General features: G+C 48.9%; 1 protein-coding gene and 1 non-coding gene across 5 annotated transcripts in view; one reads left to right on the top strand and one right to left on the bottom strand.

Annotated features, from left to right (window-relative positions):
• LOC142566298 (guanylate kinase) overlaps positions 1–15,451 on the top strand; it is a 69,789-nt gene that overhangs the window by 24,508 nt on the left and 29,830 nt on the right. The window lies entirely within an intron of this gene.
• On the bottom strand, positions 3,921–3,995 carry TRNAC-GCA (transfer RNA cysteine (anticodon GCA)). Its single transcript has one exon. It is a non-coding gene; the product is annotated as a tRNA-Cys (tRNA).

The following is a 15,451-nucleotide window of genomic DNA, read 5'->3' as shown; positions in this document are numbered from 1 at the left end:
GCACTGCTTATGATAAATAGCGGACTATACTTGTGTGTCAATTATGTCTAACGTGAGTAAGTAAGTTTGTCAATGACTGTGGGTCCGCGATTTGTTTTTCACATCCTGCCTGCCTTGACATTTGGGGCACGTCATATAGGGCGTGCTTGCCGTTAAGACCAAGAAGGGCTTGAGCGATCCAGTTCGCTTTGACGCTTCCCTGCGATGCCGATCTCCGAGGTCCCCGCTATTCCGCTTAGTGCATTCCGTGATTATGTCGACTAAGAGGTTGGGGTGACGCTTTGGTAAACGTAACATTTATTTATAATATTGAGGCAAACATCGCAAACAAAACAAAAACTTATTAAAGAAGCACAACTCCCAGTTACTAAGTAATAAAGAGAGCGTTCTCTTTCCGTTTTATAGCTGTCATATTATTCTCTCCCAGTGAGGCAGTCACATGACCTGTACTAAGTGGTCCGCTGAATTTGTGCGTAGTATGTACATCACATGGTCCACAGCGTTTATGGCTGCCTCGCTGCCGGAGTGCTATCGTGCACAGATGTGTCATACTGCTGCTGTCAAAATTTTATGTGTTTTCTTTTTTCCGGGATGATTCATGAATTGGATATAAAGTATTTCTTTCTCAGCAGTGGTAGCTCATAGCAAAGACTGGCCGATCCAGAGGAGTGCCCTCAAACTATAATCGTCATCTCTCTTGCTTGCGTTGCCTTTCTTAAAAACTCCACGCTTGCTACTTTCTGGTCAAGAATGCTATATGTCGCGCCGATATGAAAGAACCGGGCACGCACCGTTAAAGAAGCGGAAGGCATACAAGATTGATGCCGATTACTGTTTGGGCACAAGATACGTCCCAAAGGGTGCAAAGTTCTTTTAAAAAGTAGGCGTAGGGTTGGGTTCATATCATGCACCGCTCTTGTAGTGCAACACCCTCCCCTCTCGACCCACACCACTCTTCTCTCGAGCTGCCACATTCTTTCTCTCGGTGGTTCTCCCGTCTTTCGAACAGACTACAGTGGTGCTGACTCAGTCTGCTTCAGAACCATCGTTTTTCGTGCAGATCATGAGTCACCGCCATCGATCTGTTCATTTCAGTGGTGCTGCCTCATTCTGCTTCAGAAGCATCATTTTTCGTGCAGATCATGAGTCACCGCCATCGATCTGTTCATTGCAGTGGTACTGACTCATTCTGCTCCAAAACCATCGTTTTTCGTGCAGACCATGAGTCACCGCCATCGCTCTGTTCGTTGCAGTGGTACTGACTCATTCTGCTTCAGAAGCATCGTTTTTCGTGCAGATCATGAGTCACCGCCATCGATCTGTTCATTGCAGTGGTGCTGCCTCATTCTGCTTCAGAAGCATCATTTTTCGTGCAGATCATGAGTCACCGCCATCGATCTGTTCATTGCAGTGGTACTGACTCATTCTGCTCCAAAACCATCGTTTTTCGTGCAGACCATGAGTCACCGCCATCGCTCTGTTCGTTGCAGTGGTACTGACTCATTCTGCACCAGAACCGTCGTTTTTCGTGCAGACCATGAGTCACCGCCATCCATCTGTTCTTTGCAGTGGTGCTGACTTATTTTGCTTCAGAACCAGCGTTTTCCGTGCAGATCAGGAGTCACCACTATCGATCTGTTCGTTGCAGTGGTGCTGACTCAGTTTGCTTCAGAACCATCGTTTTTCGTGCAGATTATGAGTCACCGCCATCGCTCTGTTCGTTGCAGTGGTGCTGACTCATTATGCCCCAGAACCATCGTTTTTTGTGCAGATCATGAGTCACCGCCATCGCTCTGTTCTTTGCAGTGGTGCTGACTCATTTTGCTTCAGAACCAGCGTTTTCCGTGCAGATCATGAGTCACCGCCATCGATCTGTTCATTGTAGTGGTGCTGACAGGCACGTACCCAGGGGGGGGGGCAACCCCCCTCCGAAATTAAGCCGCGTTCCCCCCTCCCATGCCACCTCTCCTCACACACATTCCTAAAGCGCCGCGAAATCACTCTTGAGACCTGACAGCTATTCGGCGGTTAACATTTTGCTGCCTTTTTCTCTCCTTGCGCTGTACAATAAGGGAAAAACCAGACGAGGTAACGGGTCAGTCATATTGCTTATAGGTTGAACGGTTATTACAGGGTCAGATGATGGACGCTGTTTCGCAATATTTTATTTTTCACCTTATCTAACCCATATCGCGGGTATATGGTTCCGAGGATCTGCCAGCGTCGCGGCGAGCCGTCACTCGAGGGTGGTGGTGGTAACAACTTTATTGAGATTATGCTCAGTTATGATCTGGCAGGCCCGAGTCCTAGGATGGCCCCTCACAAGGAGCGACCCTTTCGGCCCAGGCAACGAGGGCTTTTTGTAGTTTTTGATCCGGCGTTCTGAGCAGCTCCTCCCACGTCTGTTGTGAGGGAGCCGGCAGGAGCGACCTGGGAGGGGGTAAACCCTCGCACCCCCAAAGAATGTGATTTTGGATAGCGAATGTTTGATTTGTGCAGTTTTGACATATTTGGGGGGGGGGGGGTTCCATTGCCCGTTGGTAATTATGGCCAGCCAATGTGGGCTGGGGAACGACTTTGGATTCGACGCAGGATCGAGGCTAGCGTTTTGAGGCGGGTAGATTCGCCTTTTTTGCTTGTAGTAGTTTGTTATCTCGTGGTATCTCGTCGGTGCCTCATCCATGGGATCCGAGTCTGAGGGGCACACTTCCCGGTTGATTAGACCTCGGGCTAACCAGTGCGCCTCCTCATTCCCTTGATTCCCCGAATGGACAGGGACCCATACGAGTTCAACAGCATTTTCATTTGTAAAGTCCCGTAGGACTCGCGCTGCACAGACGCCTGTGCTGCCTCTCGAAAGGTTGACGATTGCCCTTTTGGAGTCGCTTATGATAATTTGCACGGAGGGATTCATGATGGCCAAAGCAATGGCAGTCTCTTCCGCTTGCACGGTGGACGCTGTTTTTATGGTCGCGGCGTTGAGGATACTTCCCTCTCCGGTCACGACGCTCACTACGTAAGTTCGGTGCTTTTGCTTTGCTGCATCGACATAAGTGGTGTGCTGGTTGCTTTGGTACCTTTCTTGAAAGGCCTTGGCTCTGGCAGACCGCCTCCTGTCGTGTCTCCCAGGGAGCATGTTCTTGGGTAACGGTTTTATAACCAAACGACGTTTGACCGCATCGAGTAATGTTCTTCCTGCTGAATTCATAACGGGATTCAGCCCGAGTTTACTTAGAATGACCCTGCCAGTTGCGGTGCTGGAGAGTTGTTCACGTTGGGCTGTTTTATGGGCCTCCACGAGTTCGTCTAAGGTACTCTATATACCTAGCGCAAGTAATCTTTCAGTTTTCGCATACCTCGGGAGAACAAGGGCTGCTTTATGAGCTGTGCGAATGACGCTGTTAACCTTTTCCTTGTCAGAAAGGCGTAGGTGGTAGTAAGGGAAGGAATACACAATGCGACTATCAGGAAAGCCTGCGTCAGATGGCAGATGTCGGCCTCCTTCATGCCGCGGTGTCGTGTGGCTACTCGTCTCATTAGATCACATATTTGGCGGATTGTCGTCTGTAATCGGACAATCGCCTCAGAATTATGGGTGTTATGTTGAATTAGCATGCCCAGGACTCTTATAGTCAGTACCGGCGGAACTGGGTTGTCTTTCGTACTGACACGTATAGGTGATGTGGCGTCCCTTTCGGTGGCGTGTTTGGTCGATTTATCTCGGATGACGAGAAGCTCCGATTTTGTCGGCGAGCACGCTATAGACCATTCTGTCTGACGTAGTAGTTCTGCGGAAACCCGCAAGGTGGAGAGAAGTAATGAATAAAGGGAAATCAGACATCCACCCGTTCGTAGCAATTGCTACAAAGGAAACCCATACGGGTTCCTCGAAAGGAAAGCCTCATAGTTGAAGAAAAATTTGTCCTGGTCCGGGACTCGAACCCGGGACCACCGCCTTTGCGGGGCAGCCGCTCTACCATCTGGGCTAACCAGGCGGCTAGCAAATGGCAGGGCGCAGTCGAAATTTGGCAGGGCGAAGTCAATTGCTACGAACGGGTGGATGTCTGATTTCCTTTATTCATTACTTCTCTCCACCTTGCGGGTTTCCGCAGAACTACTACGTCAAACACTTGCCTTTCCTTCGTGTTGTCGACAAATTCGACTTCGCCCTGCCATCATCTAGCCGCCTGGTTAGCTCAGATGGTAGAGCGGCTGCCCCGGAAAGGCGGTGGTCCCAGGTTCGAGTCCCGGACCAGGACGAATTTTTCTTCAACTATGAGGCTTTCCTTTCGAGGAACCCGTATAGGTTTCCTTTGTAGCAATTGCTACGAACGGGTGGATGTCTGATTTCCCTTTATTCAGACCACTCTGTCGCACAAAATTTTGTACGGTATCTGCGGCCACATGTAATTCTTCCGTGATTTCTCCATCGGAACCGAGGAAGTAATGAAGCAAAAGGAAAAGTTAAACGCAACTGACGTTTTCTCCGGCCACAACTCGAGCAAACAGACCAGCCGACTATGAACCGAATTCCTTTCCTGGCCCCTGGATCAGTCTAGACAACGAAGGTTGAACTAACGAAGCAACATGGATGCGCGTGATCGTTGAAACGATGGTGACATAAAAATTCTGTTGGGCATCATAAATAAAATAAAATATGATAATGAAAACAATAAACTAGGCCTTGCCTGCTGCAATAGATGGTGACAACTGAATTAATCTTGCGTTAATCACGCGGGCACCGAATCGATGAGAAAACTGGCCTCCACACCCCAGGAGATGCCGATAACTACCGCCATCCAAAAGGAGTGAAAGAAAATGACAATCATTCCACTCTGTGAAGATGGAATGGCAGCAAAAAATGGCGACAGTCAAAGCCCTCAAGTGTTTCACCTCCGCTGCGGGTCGGCCTGAATATAGTACAATATCGGGCCGACCGCGGCGGAAGTGAAGCAGGCGTAAGCACACCCCCCCCCCCCCCATACGTGGGCCGCTCCCGACGATAGTACGACACCGGGCCGACCCTCGGTGGAGGTGAAGCAGGCGTTAAGCACCCCACATACGTGGGCCAATCCCGAAGGTAGTGCAACGCCGGGCCGACCCTCGGTGGAGGTGAAGCAGGCGTTAAGAGGAAGCTTTAGCTCGGGTGCTCCTATCTAAATACATGTAAAAAGAGAATTCGTTTTTCTCGGCAACCACTGCACCAATTTTGACGAGGTTTGTTGCATTTAAAAGAAAAATTTAAAGTATAGTGACTGTTGGTTTCGAATTTTTGAGTTAGGGCGTCAATCTTTTATTAAAAACTGGCGAAAATCCTAAATTTCCAAAAAACAAAACTGCCAAGTTTACAACTCTGTAACTCCTAAAGGAAAAACGATAATACAATTCTGTGAAATGCATCTAATAGTACATCCAAAGCGGACAAAATTGATATATTACACATGAATCTCAAAAAATTTAGTAACATGGAAATACAGCTTTTGCAGAACCCTTGTAAACAACGTAACAAATTCACGTAAGATGTAAAATGACATATCGAATTTGTCCGCTTTCAATGATCTAATGGATGCCGTTCACAGAACCGCGATATCTGTTTTTGATACAGAGCTATCAATTTTTAAAAATTGTGCTTCTATTTTTTTCAAACGGTCAAATATTTGAAAATTGTTTTAAGAAAATTCAAGCCCTAAATAGAAATTCCGCTTCCAACAGTCACTAGAATTCAACTTTCTCTTTCAAATGCAACAAATTTCATTAAAATCGGTCCAGGGGTTATCTCATAAAAACGTTTTTGCGTTTCGCATGTATTTGAATAGGCCGCGTCGGAGTTGGGTCCGAGCTAAAGCTTCCTCTTAAGCACCCCGCATACGTGGGCCAATCCCGAAAGTAGTGCAACGCCGGGCCGACCCACGGCAAAGGTGAAGCAGGCGTTAAGCACTAGCCATACGTGGATCCATCCCGAAGGTAGTGTAATGCCGGGCCGACCCGCGGTGAAGATGAAGCAGGCATTAAGAACTCCCCACACGTAGGGCGATCCCGAAGATATTGCAATAGCGAGCGCACCCGCGGCGAAGGTGAAGTAGGCGTTAAGCACTCCCCATACGTGGGCCCATCCCGAAGATTCCGAAGGGCGCGTTATAGGTTCCCAAGTCCACAGGAGTATCTGCCATTGATCTTGGACCCTTTTTGCACTATCACCAGGATCGACCCACATGATGATTTTGTCTGTTAACGGACGCCAAAAACACTGCGGAAGTTAGTCATATATTCATATTCATATACTGTCATAGTCATAGTCATAGTCATACACTGCTTTCGCTGTAAAAGGCAGCAAAATGTTGACCACCGAGTAGATTGACTTGACGACGCTTTAGGAATGTGTGTCAGGAATGGTGCCTTGGGCGGATGGAGTGGGGGGGGGGGGGAGGTATGCCGCTTAATTTCGGGGGGGGGGGGCGCCCCCCTGGGTACGTTCCTGCCGGCGCCTTTCCGACGGTCGCTTCCCCGAAGATCGCCAGCCCCCGCCGGTCGAACGTAATAGCCCGTCTCCGCGCAGGTCATAGACCCTGTGAAAAAGTTCTTGCAATTGTGAGTCCTTTGCCGTGGGCAATTAGACCTGAAACAAGGGTATGCGAAGTCGTCGCCCCCTCTACCTTTGATGACGGTGTCCTCGCACCCCCATTCATGGGTACTGCATCAGTAGGTATAACTAGGTAATCATCGCTGCATTCGAGCGCTTCACGCACAGTCACCGTGCACAGTCACCGCACAGAAAGTGTTTGTATACTTCAGTGCGCCACGCCGTCTATTATGCACGTTTGAGAAATGAGCGGCGTAGCAGAGGCCTCGCAGGGCAGGCAATCTATAGTGCGTGAGTTCGAACAGTTCTGCAGCGATACATGTAGTTTCACGTCTTTTTCTCGACCAGCGCGCGTGAGTATATATACAGCAACATGAAAATGTGCTACCGTACCTCGGAATGTGGCTCCAATGTTACCTGGAATCGCAATGCATTTTAATGCCACACTTTGAGTTCTTGGTTCTCGAAACTGGTGCTAGGCACGGAGTTTCTAGCACAAGGTTATGCCTTGGGTACCGGCTGACTTTCATTCACTGATTAAAAAGGTAAAACTTGTGACTTCTTGTTAATTATTGCATTGGCGATTATCGTGCCCATCCTGATACCCGCCGTTGCTCTTAAAAAATGCGTTGCGAAACAGTTTCCTAAAAGGCCTCCGCCTAGCAGCTCGGGACGGCCTTAACTGGAACGCCAAGAGCACTTTTCAGCAGGATTTGGCTGGGATATCGCGGAAGTGGTGCTAGTTTAGACATGACTTCACTGCTGTTCTGGTTCAATTCCACAATTGCAGCATTTCTTCTAAAGTTATCGGATCTTTTTAATGAGCTATCTCGACATTGCGATTTCTCATACAGAAAATGTCAGCCTTTTCCAAAAATAGTTCTGAAAAATTCGGAACAGCACGATCTACCACCAGTGATTTCTTTATTTTAAAAAAATAATGTGTTTTGACTAAAACAACATGTTTCGCCAGTAGTTTCGAGAGTGTCACTCTGTTCGTCAGGGCAGGTTATTAGTAGTTTGTGTGGCGGTGTTTGGTCGCGGCTGCGACTCACATTTACCCTTGAGAAGACTTGCAGGAGAGCGAAGAAAGGAATGAGAAGAACGGAATGTAGGTATTTGAAAAAGGTTTTGCTGTATTCACCTCTACAACAAAACTGATCCCCTATGTCACTTCCCTGAGGCGAGAGAGTCTTCCGGGATTGACAGTAATGCAGGCTTGTGATGTCCGGAGTTACTTTATTGATGCGAAAGCGTCCAATGGCCCATTGAGCGAAAAAGCCGGTGTCTGTCATCTGTAGCAGGTAATGGCACCTAAACTCGCATTGCCACAGGTTGCGACGCCCCATCATCACGAGCTGCGCCTCTACGGAGCAGAGCGGGCGAAAGGGCGCGATATCGCCGAAGCAGGGGTTCCCTTTCGCCCGCTCTGCCAACGGCTCTGATTCGTCGCTCTCGGCGAGAGCGCTCCGTGACGTAACAGAGCCGTTGGCAGAGCGGGCGAAAGGGAACTGCGCGATAGTGCGCCAGGGGTTGCATGAGGGGAGAGGGCATCGCCGCGTCGGTGGCATGCGGCGTTGGCACTGCAGGTTGCTGCTGCTGATTGCTATTGCAAAGCAGCAGCATCTGCCAAGCCTCAAACCAGAGACAAAAAAAAAATGGGCAAATGAATCACTAAGGCGTTGGCAGTCGTCAGTAGAATTAATTTTCTCTTTTAAACACATTGAGCATACAGTCCAATGTTATACTTTGTCAGCTACTGTGAAGGTCATTTAGATAAAGTCAAAATACTAAGGGGCCGAACACCGACCACTTAGGAACACATGAGACACCTAGTGTGGAAGGATCAGACGAGTTGGAACTTCAGAATAGTGTTTACCTGAGTTCGTTGATTGCACATAGCACAACTGGTTTCTAGCAGAACGCAGTGACACGGACAGAAAGGGATGACGACACGCGCTGGATTAGCGACTGAATGTTTGTTTGTTCTTTATAATATAATTTATTATTGTAATAATAAATATTCAATTCCTAGTTCCTAGGCCGACATGTTGGACGTCTCAGAGCTCGGGAGGCGTGTAGAACTGCGGTGTTTCCGCAACTCGTCGTAGTTCTGGCAGTATGCTGAACGACGTCCGTGACAGTTTCGGGATTTTTGGCAATGAGCATTTGGGAGGCATCGTCCTCGAACCCCTTCATGATGTGTTTGATTTTATCAACTTCGGACATAGCAGGGTTGATGCGACGGCGGAGGTCGACATCCTCAATGTAGGACGTCAAGTTCTCGCCGGATTGCATGGGTGCGACCGCGTAAGCGCTGTTCTGCGCGGAGCTTGCGAACAGCAGGTCGGCCGAAGAATTCCGCGAAGCTCGTTTTAAAGGATGACCAGATGGCAATACCAGCTTCATGGTTGTGGAACCAGAGCTGAGCCGCACCCACCAGGTAGTAGTAGTAGTAGTAAATGACTTTATTTCGGTCCTGAGGAGCTAGGCAGGGAGGCTTCTAGGTAGGTCCCTACCCAGCCGTTGGCTAGTCCCATGTCGGAACAGAGAGGCACACCCACCAGGTAAAAGTTAACGTTGCTGAGTTTGCAGCCTTCGTTGCACTTATTGCGGGCGCTTGCTTGCTCATACGAAGTGAGCCAGTCCTCGACGTCGTGCTCGTCGGTGCCGTTGAAAATTACAGGGTCTCGCGGCCTGAGTACTCCGGAGCAGGCGACCACCGGTGGTGCGGTAGCACCTTGCTGCGGCACGTCGGCAGGCATTGCCGAGGCTGGGGGTAGAGTCAGGGTACGGAGTTCCAGGATGAAAAATGGAACCAGCACACTCCACCAATTGATAGTACGCGTTTAGGGTTAGATGCGCTCGGCGTTTTATGTCAATGCGCAGCAACAGGCAACGGCCGATTGGAGCGAGCGCGAGCACCAACCGCCGTCTTCTTCTTCGTCTTCTGCTGGCGCCCGTATTTGTCACTACAGAACTGATAATCTGCAACCAATTCAAGAGAAAGTTAGAAATACAGTCAACTTATTTATAATTAGTAAGGATAATGCTCAGCTTTTGAATTAGTTTAGAATTATTAGCAGTGCCAAGAGCCTGGCAAAAACCTATGATAATGGCATCTAACCAGGTTCCTCTCTCCGAAGCATGTGCGCTGTCGTCAGTGAATTCCGTTAACTGGCAAATGGTACTAAACCCACGCCGAAAGCCATAGTGAAGTTTATGTTCGACATTCTGCGATTCAGCTTATCGTGTATTTATTCATTAATCATACTTTCAGGGCCCGAAGGCACTACAGACGTAAATGGTATGATATTCATAAAATATGTAGAACACAAAAGAGTGTCAAAAGGCATGTAAAGCAATCTTGAATTTTTATGTGTCAGTGACTGCGGCGACGTAGGCGGGAAGGTGGTTCCATTCGGTGCTGTTTCTTGGCAAAAAAGAGCCATGATACAAGCTAGTGCGGCAAGTTTACAAACGTACTTTGTAACGGTGGTCACCTCGAGATGGCTAGGGGGTAGAAAAAGACCGTTTTTCAAAACGGGATCGTAATGATAGATCTTATGAAAAAGAGTGAGACGTGAAGATTTGCGGCGTAGAGAAAGTTTACGTAGATTTAAGTGTCCTGTCATTGAGGTGACGCTTGACTGACGTAAGAAACAAAAATATGCGGATCCGCGCACTGTGGGAATCGATGTAAGCGAAGCTTTGTACGGTGTTTGCTTTGACTGACGATCAGTAGCTGTGATGCTGGCGGCGAATGTGATTTATTCAGCGTTTAGTCCAGTACCAGAGTGGTGTATTGATGTTGAACGTTACCTTGCGTGCACTACCACTGTTTATCTGCGTAGACCACAGAACACACAGGAGACGTGCTTGCTTGAGGCGTTGTTGTGCGTCATTGTTTGTAATCTCTGAGAGAGTCGAGCATTATCATTGCCCCACATGGCACGTCGCATCGTGGCAGAAGTCTTAAACTTTAATTGAATTATGAGGCTGTTCGTAATTCAATTAATTAAAAAATTAAATTATGGGTTTTTACGTGCCAAAACCACTTTCCGATTATGAGGCACGCCGTAGTGGAGGACTCCGGAAATTTAGACCACCTGGGGTTCTTTAACGTGCACCTAAATCTAAGTACACGGGTGCCCCCATCGAAATACGGCCGCCATGGCCGGGACTCGATCTCGCGACCTGGTGCTCAGTAGCCCAACACCATAGCCGCTGAGCAACCACGGCGGGTTTCAATTAATTGTTATAAAATTGTATGTGTACATTGTATACATACATTCACGGTCTGCACCACATTTCGCTGCGTAGCAGAGACGCTCCTGTTCCGGAGAGAGCCTCTGGAGGTTGGGAAGTGAACGGACGTGTTGTCGGCGCGCTCCGCAACCACGGATACGACGCGAACTTCACCGACCGCCCTTGTCCGGGCCACCTTCGCCGTTCCCACCCCGTTTCGATCTCACTCCCGTGACTGGCCGCTGGGTCCTCTTCGCTTCGGGGAGACGCTTCACGGAACGGCCAGCGGCTCCGCAAAACCAGTGCTTAGTGAATCTTCACCTAGTTTCATCAATCTTGCTGTACAGCTACCGAAAGCCGCGTGGAGGCCACTCTGCAAATTTGGTGACCCTATCGCCGTGAAAACCCCACTTATCAGCCAGAGAATACCGACGCACCGTACAGCCCGCGCCAAGCCAGGCGCCGAGAGCCCAGAATGACGGAAGTACACGTCGAAGGAACTACCCTCCCGGAGGAGGACTACATCCCAGCATACTGGACCACTATCATCGGAACCTATGAAGGCAAGTCCCAATCAAAATCCCCAAGGGAGGATATGAACGGGGTACGCGGAAAACAGAACGCATCTGAGGAACGCACCGAAACGCTCCCCGCGTCGACGTGGCGTCCGAGGTACCGCCCGGACCCGGCGCAGATGCGTGCAACGCAACAAGTCGCGCGCAGAAGTCGCCAAATGGCTCCATTGCCGCAACATGCGATAAAGGTAGTTTTCCGCTCGCAGGGAGGCCTCTTCTTACCCAAGATTCAGCCGCAGGTGCTGCTCCGCTGCCTCTGCGAAGCGGCTAAGATACCTATAGGAGCAGAAGTGCAACTACGCGTGCACCCAACGAACAACACGTGCACAGTGGCCACCACTAACCAGGAAATAGCCCTTAACCTGGTTAAAATCAGAAACATTACCCTAAACGCAAAAGCGTATGGGGTTGCAGCGTACATAGTCCCTGCGGCGGACACAGTACAAGGCGTGATTGCTAATGCTTTTTGGGATAAAACGGAAGACGAGCTCCTACAAGATCTACAAGCGAGAAATCCAGAAGCAGACATCCTACTAGCAAGACGCATGGGCAAGTCCATCCTTATAACCTTTGCTCAGAGACCCATTCCCCGAAGAATTATTACCTTGGGGGAGTGCACCTGTGCACGCCATATAGGGCGCGGCCAGAGGTCTGCACGAACTGTCGCGCCCCAGGACACAGACATGATGTGTGCCCACAAGAGAAAATACCGAGATGTCCAAGATGCGGCGAAGATCACGGCGAAGACAGAAGGCGCCAGTGCGTGCCCCGATGCATCCTGTGCGGCGGCGAGCACCTTACAGGAACAGGATGGTGCATAGCAACACAGCGACAACAAACAACGAAGCCTTCAGTTAACAAGAGCACAACCGGAAGATGGCAGCTACATCCCCAAGACTTCCCAGAGCGGAATCCATCAGCCCCCACGAAGGCCCCCGAGGAGCTTACATGGGCAGAATGAATAGCCCGCAAATCAGCTCCCCGGGACGAGGAGTTGGCCCTCCTTCGAGAGGAGGTAAGAGGCTTACGACAGGCCATCACCCCAACCTAACCCCTCACCCATTACCCAAACTATCACCCAGCCCTTGCACCCACTTCCTGGTCACCCTTTATCCCTAGACACTCAGAGTTCATGTACTGCAGAAACCTCAACCTCCACGCCACCTACAAAAAAGAAGAGAAGTTCTTCCGTTGTCAGACGAAACAGCTGAGATTGAACCATCAGACAAAAAAGCTGAGATGGAGGCTCAGTTTGAAGCCAAACTTGAGGCAAAATTGACAGCGAAACTAGCAGACTTCCAACAGCAGATGCGCGATCAATTTCAGCAATTCCTAGAAAACCGTCTACAAACACTCGAAACTCGTATGGACTGCCTCATTGACGAGCGCTTCAAAATTTTAGAGAACAAACTAGATACCTTCTGTACCCAGCTCAGCACACAAATGAGCTTAATGGTGGTGGAGGCAACCAACCAAATGCAGGCGGCGTCCCTACCCCAAATCACCCACCCCCCTTCCACTTCCAAAACTTCTGGCCAGCAAAATGGCAGGTGATTCACCTAAATTGAAGACTACTCCTCCCTTTTTAAAACTCTGGCATTGGAACTGTCGTAGCATACGTCGTAAACGAGAAGCGCTAGTCCAACTCATACTAAATGAGGAACACCCACCAGACCTAATTCTGCTACAGGACCCTAAAATTAGTGTTTCGCTCCCGGGATATACTGCTTATCACTCACCAAATTATACTGCTCCAGTTGTGTCCACCTTTATCAAGCTATTCATAAGGCACACCACAACTTACATTCCCACACAAAGTCCAAAACGTAATCCTTGAAGTAATCCCAGTCGACATTCAACAGGATTTCTCGCTCATCGCCAATATTTATAATCCACCGAGCATGCCAGCAACGCGCTGCGCTAACCTAATAGCGCAAATAACCGCAGCGGCAAATAAAACACCAATCATAGTGGCCGGAGACTTTAACTGCGCACACCTCGACTGGGGATACCAGAAAACTTCCGGCAGAGGGGAGGTTCTTATGACACAAACTCAACAGTCTCAGCTCACGGTGTACAATGATTTCGATTGCCCCACCAGACAAGGTACAACAGGAATGATGGACACAAGTCCGGACCTCATGATGGGCAGACGCATCAAGAATTTGGAATGGAATAGAACAACACATACTTTAGGCAGTGACCACTATATTATCGAAGTTCAAGTCTCAGGTCCCCAAGCGTTTCGTGCAAGAATAAAGCATAAGCTAATCAACTGGGATAAATTCAGAAAACAAAGGGAAACAAACCAAGAAACTGGGCCGGTGGACGCGCGAACCTGGACAGCACAGGTCCTCGAGGACCAAGCGGCGTGTACCAAAGAATATAGCCCAGAACAACAAGTCCCCGTTATGGACTCAAAATTGGCCCATATGATAGAAGCAGATGAAAGTCTCATGAAACGATACGTTCAGCAAAAATGCAATAAGAAGCTCCAAAACAAGATATCTGAGCTTGCAAAACAAATTCAGGATTATAGCCAACAACTTTGTAGGCAGAATTGGCAGCAGATATGCGAAGGCCTCAGAGGAAATCTCAGTACCGCTCGAGCATGGCATCTTTTAAAACATCTAATTCACCCCATGAAAGGTCAACAACATACTAGAAATATGGTCGCCCGACTAACACACAACCATAAATACGACACGCAGGCGCTACTAGAGACACTCAGGAGCATACACACCTCGCCGGGCCCTTCGAATCCCTTACCGGAGTTCGCCGGCCCACCAAATACTGAACTGGACAGGAATATAACTATACAAGAAGTCCGAGGATCTGGCCTATCCACAGAAGATGCCATGCTTCAACTCACGACAGCTATACTGGAGCCTCTCATACCTACGCACACCAAAGCAGTACTGGCGATTGACCTCAAGAAGGCCTTCGACAACGTCACCCACGAGGCTATCCTAAAGGCTATGTTATACCTAGGCGTTCGCCAACGAGCATACAACTACATAAGGGCTTTCCTGCAGAACCGAACGGCCAGCGTGTGCGTAGATAACCTTCGTACACGCCGCTACACTCTAAAGAATGTGGGCACACCGCAAGGCTCCATGCTGTCCCCTTTCCTTTTCAATGCAGTACTTATTCCGCTCGCACGGAAGCTGCAGAAACTTCCCCATCTTGACCATACTCTGTACGCGGATGATATCACCCTATGGACTACCATATGGATCAGACGCCCCGATCGAAGAAACACTGCAAACAGCCGCAATGCTAATACAGGACGAAGTCACCAAGGTAGGCCTCACCTGCTCACCGGAAAAATCTGAGCTTTTCTTGATCCCGCCAAAGGGTAAAGCGTATCATACCCCTATCAGAATCTACGTGCACAATAGAGAGGTCCCACAGGTCCACACTATTCGAATCCTGGGCCTCTACCTGCAACAAGATGGCAGAAATACCGAAACAATCAAACGTTTAAAGAGCACAGGAGCCACCACGCATCTAATACGCAGAGTAACAGATAAAGCTCACGGTCTGCGTGAATCAGATATTCTGCAAGTGGTACAAGCTTTTACCATGAGTATTGTATTCTGCCCCCTATCTTAGCCTCAATGCAACCGAAACCCAAACAATAAATTCTTTAATCAGGCAAGCTACCAAGGCAGCCCAAAAACACAAGTAACGAACGCCTGGCCTGGAGTTAGGTGTGCATAACACATACATAACACATACTTTCCTTTTGAGGGATAGTGGCAACCTGCTGTTCATGATTTGAGAATGCCTGCCAAACGCACCCCAGCCCATTCTTATTCTTCTGGTTACTTCAGTCTCATGATCCGGATCCGTGGTCACTACCTGCCCTAAGTAGATGTATTCCCTTACCACTTCCAGTGCCTCGCTACCTATAGTAAACTGCTGTTCTCTTCCGAGACTGTTAAACATTACTTTAGTTTTCTGCACATTAATTTTCAGACCCACCCTTCTGCTTTGCCTCTCCAGGTCAGTGAGCATGCATTGCAATTGGTCTCCTGAATTACTA

This window comes from Dermacentor variabilis, unplaced genomic scaffold (genome assembly GCF_050947875.1).
Source record: "Dermacentor variabilis isolate Ectoservices unplaced genomic scaffold, ASM5094787v1 scaffold_12, whole genome shotgun sequence".
Taxonomy (NCBI): domain Eukaryota; kingdom Metazoa; phylum Arthropoda; class Arachnida; order Ixodida; family Ixodidae; genus Dermacentor; species Dermacentor variabilis.
This window is presented reverse-complemented; position numbering and strand designations above follow the sequence as displayed.